The sequence below is a fragment of the Chiloscyllium plagiosum genome, chromosome 43, assembly GCF_004010195.1.
Source record: "Chiloscyllium plagiosum isolate BGI_BamShark_2017 chromosome 43, ASM401019v2, whole genome shotgun sequence".
NCBI classification, from domain to species: Eukaryota; Metazoa; Chordata; class Chondrichthyes; order Orectolobiformes; family Hemiscylliidae; genus Chiloscyllium; species Chiloscyllium plagiosum.
Window position 1 is genome coordinate 1210231 of NC_057752.1, and position 5882 is coordinate 1216112.

The window sequence follows — 5882 nt, forward strand, 5'->3', positions numbered from 1 at the left end:
TCCCTTACCAACATGGCCACCCCACCCCCTCTGCCCGTCAGTCTGTCCTTACGATAGCACGTGTAGCCTTGAATATTCATTTCCCAGGCCCTGTCCACTTGAAGCCACAGCTCAGTTATCCCCACAATATCGTACCTGCCAATTTCCAAAAGAGCCTCAAGCTCATCCATCTTATTTCTAATGCTTCGTGCATTCATGTATAGTATTTTTAATTTATTATTGCCCTCACCCTTCCCATCAACTCCTAATTCACTCAACCTTCCAGCATGATCCCTTTTTGAGTTTTCTGCTTCATTGATACATGACATGCTACCTCAGTAGGCCATCTTGTATTATCTCCTTTGGTTTCCTCAGTAAGAGCTTGTCCAAGAAGGTCATGCATTTGATTTTCGGCGCAATGTTTACTGCAATGTTTCTACACTGCCTGAGACCCGTGCTGCCTCTGCCAGTCACTGGACCTGAACCCAGAGCTTTCTGACTCCAAACTGAGAACACTACCAATGGAGTCATAGCTGATGCTGGATCTGGAAATATTAGCGTTGTGTCAAGCACCAGCTTGGAGGCAGAGCCAACTGCACATCCCCAACCTAGTCCATCAATGAAGTCGAATTTCCACCAGCCAATAGTAGTTTAGAAAACCCCGTTGCAGAAATCATAAGATGTACGAACAGAAGAAGCCATTCAGCACATCAAGTCTGCTTCACCATTCAATGTGATCGCAATTGATCTGGTCATCCTCAACCCCACTTTCCTGTCTTTTCCCCATTCACCCATCATTCTCTTCCCTGATTAAAAATCTGCCTGTCTCAGCCTTGAATATACTGAATGACGCAGCCTCAACAGCTGACTGTTGTAAAGGATTTCACAGATTCACTCTTCTCTGAGAAAAAAAATTCTCCTCATCTCTGCTTTAAAAGGGCCACCCCTTATTCGGAGATGATGCCCTCTGGTCCTAGGCTCTCCCACAAGGAGAAACTACCTCTCTATAGCTCCCCTGTCAAGTCCCCTAAAACTCTTGTATGTTTCAATAAGGTCGCATTCTTCTCAACTCCAATGAGTACAGGCCCAACCTACTCAACCTCTCCTTATAAGACAATCCCTACTGAGCACCATTATCCAAGGGGTTGATAGGTGAAACAAAATCAGCATAATCTTCAAATCAGCGCAATCCACACATTATTACCATCACACTCAAGGAGAAGAGGAACAAGATGGAGGTAGCAGTTTCATAGATGAAGGCTGTCATGTCAGACAGGAGTACAATTGGCCTCTGACATCCATAATATGCTGGCCTGATGGTAGAAGCACAAACCTCAATTATCTAGAGACTGAGCAATTTGGGGCATTGTTCAACATGGGATCATTGATCTGGAAAGGACTCCAACTCAGAAAGTTAATCTCATGGATGTATATATGCTGTTCTCAAAAATTGAGAGCCAAGTGTCTACCATCAGTGATCCAAGGAGAGTACAGATGGACTAATGAAGATTATGTTTCTTGACTCCATGGCCCTCTGAACCAAAGGCAAGATAGATACCACTGAACCCAGGTGACATGTATGTGTGGCATACAGCCATGGCCACAGGCCAGTCACTGAGGCATTCCTTGCCCTGAGACTGGCTGATTCTTCCACTGTTGCCTCTACACAATCTGAAGATCCACTGGTGGATAAGCCATGTCCAGTAGTGGCACTGGTTTGGGAAGCACACAGCTAAATGTATGTACTCAGAAGATACAATGCGCACAGTTACAGAGAAAGAGTCCACAAAATACATACATCAGACAAATATCGACTTGTGTTAATTAAACCTGTGGCTATCACCATTTTTTTTGTGTCCTATTTATCAGGTGGATTGCTGATTGGACACAGGCTATCTCCACTAATTTGGAAATAAAATTTAGAGTTACTGCACTCTGCCAGATTCAATGAAAATGTTTCAGTTGTGATATGAGACATATGCGATTGCTGTTGCCAGTCCAAGCAATGAGCCTGCTCTGCTCAGGCCCTGCCTATTTCACAGTCTTACCTTTTTTCAGTAGCATTACCTGTGTCTCTCAAGGTTTGTGTCGCAGAAATGTAGAGATGAGGTTAAAATCCAATCAGCCATGATCTTATTGAATAGTGGAACAGGCTCAAAGGGTGAGTGGCCTACTCTTGGTCCTTGTTTGACTATGATTGGAACCAGGTGGATCTTGTAGACTATGAGATCCTTAATTGGGGTTGTTAACCTGGACCAATCAGGAAGGCTGTCCAATAGTAACAGGGGATCCCCCTTCACCATTTGATCACGCAGTATTACCCTTTGATGTGAAGGGCACTACTTGTCACTGGCCACTTGGGTGTTTGCCTATCTTGAGAATTGGATCAGTGTGTGTGCACACGTGCAAGGACTCTCCTCCTTGAAGGGGACTCCAGGTCGAGCATCTCCTCTCAAACTCCCCGATCCTGGATTTTCGCCTCTTTGTCGACCCCCTCGCGGGGCGTATGAAGAGAAGAAGGCCGTGCTCCGGGACCTGCAGCTCGTCGGGGCTCGGGGCGCGTACGTGAGGTCGCGGATCCAGCTCCTCCAGGACCTGGACCGCGGCTCCCCCTTCTACTCGCTGGAAAAAAGGTGTGGCACCCGTCAGCAGCTCCTTGTGCTGCTGGCCGACGACGGGTCCCTCGTCTCGGATCCGGAGGGGATCAGGGCCCACATCCGAAACTATTACACGGCTCTGTTCTCTCCGGATCCATCCAGCGAGGATGCTCGCAGAGTTCTGTGGGAGGACCTGCCGCAGCTCAGCCCGGAGGACGCCGGAAGGCTCGACGCTCCCGTCACTTTAGAGGAGCTGACCGGCGCCCTCGACCGGCTCTCGAGGGGCAAAACCCCGGGGCTGGACGGGCTGACTGTGGAGTTCTTCAGGGCGTTCTGGGACGTCCTGGGGAGTGACTACGCACAGGTCCTGGGGGAGTGTCTAAATGCCGGAGAGTTGCGCCTTTCTTGGCGCAGGGCGGTCATCGTCCTGCTGCCAAAGGAGGGGGGGGAGCCTTCGTTCCTTGCAGAACTGGCATCCGGTTTCCCTCCTCAGCACTGACTGACTACAAAATCTTCACCAGGGTGTTGTCTTCTCGCCTGGCCTCCGTGCTGGCCCACATGATTCACCCGGACCAGTCCTATACGGTCCCGGGCCGGAGGATACACGACCACGTCCACCTGGTCCGGGACCTGATCCATTTCTGTCGACGGGCTGGTCTGCCGAGCGCCTTCCTGTCTCTCGACCAGGAGAAGGTGTTCGACAGGGTCGATCACGAGTACCTGCTCGGGACTCTGCGGGCATTCGGGTTCGGGACGCAATTCGTCGCCCAGATCCGACTTTGCGGCGGCGTACAAGAGTGTCTGGTTAAAGTTAACGGGTCCCTGACGGCGCGCCTTCACTTCGGGAGAGGAGTGCGTCCACGCTGCCCCCTGTCCGGCCAGCTGTATTCCCTGTGCGTGGAGCCTTTCCTGCACCTCTTGCGGAGGTGGTTGTCGGGGCTGGTTCTGCGCGGCGCGGGCACAGAGGTGGTCCTCCCGGCCAACGCCGATGACTTGCTCCTCACTTTCACCGACCCGGCTGACCTGGGGAGGATGCGCGAGTGCCAGGCTGTGTACTCAGCAGCGTCCTCCGCCAGGATCAACTGGGCCAAATGTCCCAGACTACTGGTCAGTCCGTGGCGGGTGGACTCTCTGCCGGAGGAGTTACGGGGGTTCAGCTGGAGTACCACACATCTCCTCTACATCGGGGTCTACCTCAGCCCGGCTGAGGAATCCTGGCAGGAGCTGGAGGCCAAGGTCTTGGCTCGCCTAGGCCGCTGGACAGGACTGCTCCGAGTGCTATCTTACAGGAGTCGAGTGCTGGTCATAAACCAGCTGGTGGCCGCCATGCTGTGGTACCGGCTGGTCACCTTTGGTCCCTCCTCCTGGCTTTGTCGCTGACATCCAGAGAACGTTGGTCGACTTCTTCTGGGACAAAAAGATGCACTGGGTCGCCGCGCAGGTTCTGAGTTTCCCTATTGAGGGCGGTCAGTCGCTGGTGTGCGTCCGCACCCAGGTCGCAACATTCCGCCTTCAGACCTTGCAGCGATACCTTTACGTCGAGCCTCCTCCTAGGTGGTGCGCCCTGGCGACATATTTTTTCCGCCAGGTGCGTAACCTCAACTACGACACGCAGCTCCTGTTCGTCGACTGTGAAGGTTTGGAGGTCGCCCTCAAGACGCTGCCTGTCTTTTACCAGGACCTGATCACTGTCTGGAACATGGTCGAATCGCGCCGCGCCTACCCTCCGGCAGGAGTAGCGGCTGTCGTCAGGAATCTGCACCTCTGTACTCGCAGGTTCGAGTGGCTGTCGGAGGGGAGGGCCATGGCGGCGAGGGTGACCAGGGTCAGGGACGTGCTGGGGGCCTGGGCTGGACGCTGCTGCAGGACATAGCGGGCAGGGTAGCGGTAGACGTCCGGTACGTGGCCACCGCCATCCGACGCCTTAAAATGGCAGTGCTCGGACCCGACGTGCATCAGTTGGAGGACGCTCAGGTGTGCGGTGGGATCCCGTCCGTGTTCACCCCAGCCCGGACGGAATTTCACATTGGCCCCAAGGTCCCGTACTTCCCGCGGGAGAATGTGCCCCACAACCTGAGCCGCGTCCGGAATTTTAATTTTGTTCCCTTCCAGGGTAAAAAGGAGGGCCCTGTATAGACTGCTGCTGCACACCGTCCACCTCTTCTCCCTCATCCACCGTCCGGACACGCCTTGGCGTGCCCATTTTCCACCGGGCGGTGGGGATCCCCAGTGGAGGGCTCTCTACGTGGGAGTCCTCCCCCTTTCTCTCGGGGATCTGGGGTGGAGGGTGCTGCATGCAGCAGTCCCCTGCAACCGCAGATTGCGGTGGTTCACGGACTCCCAGCCCAACTGCTTGTTCTGTGGCGCTGTGGAGTCCGTGGACCACGTATATATTGGGTGTGGGCGTTTGCACTCTCCTTGATTTTCTCAAAAACCTTCTCCTCTGCTTTTGGTTGCACTTCAGTCCCACGCTCCTGATCTTCGGGCACCTTGTACGGAGGAGGGAGGGCAGGTCTGAAGACCTCCTAGTGGGTCTACTCCTGGGCCTGGCCAAACTGGCCATCAACAGGTCGAGGCAGCGGGCCGTGGAGGAGGTCGTTAAGGCCGACTGCCTGCCCCTCTTCTGCGGTTACGTTAGAGCCCGGGTGTCCTTGGAGAAAGAGCACGCGGTGTCCACCAACACCCTGGAGTTGTTCAGGGAGAGGTGGGCGCCGCAGGGAGTGGAGTGTATTATTTCCCCCTCCAACTCTATTTTGATTTAATCCCTGCCCTCCCCTTCACTGTTTGATCACACAGCACTGACCTTTGATGTGAAGGACACTGCTTGTCACTGGCCACTTGGGTGTTTTCCTATCTTCCTGGTGGTGGAAATGAATAAAGATTTGTGCACTTTGTGTGTCTCACTATGTCTCACACCTGCACACACACATCATGGGTGTTGGGGGGAAAAATAAGCACTACCGCAGTTAGGCGGTAGCGTGGGGTTTAAGTTTTAAAAAAAAAGAAAGAACAGGTGTGCCAGAGATTCTGTTCACCCTAAAAAAATGTAACAGGGGATTTCCCCCCACCCTTCACTGTTTGATTACGCAGCATTAGCCTTTGATGTGAAGTGCACTGCTTGTCACTGGCCACTTGGGTGTTTCCTTTCTTCCTGGTGGTGGAAATTGAATAAAGGTTTGTACACCTTGTGTCTCTCACTGTGTCTCACACCTGCACACACACACCATGGGTGCTGGGGAAAAAATAAGCACTACCGCACTTAGGTGGTAGTGTGGGGGTTAAAAGAAAAAAAAAAAAAAATGGGGG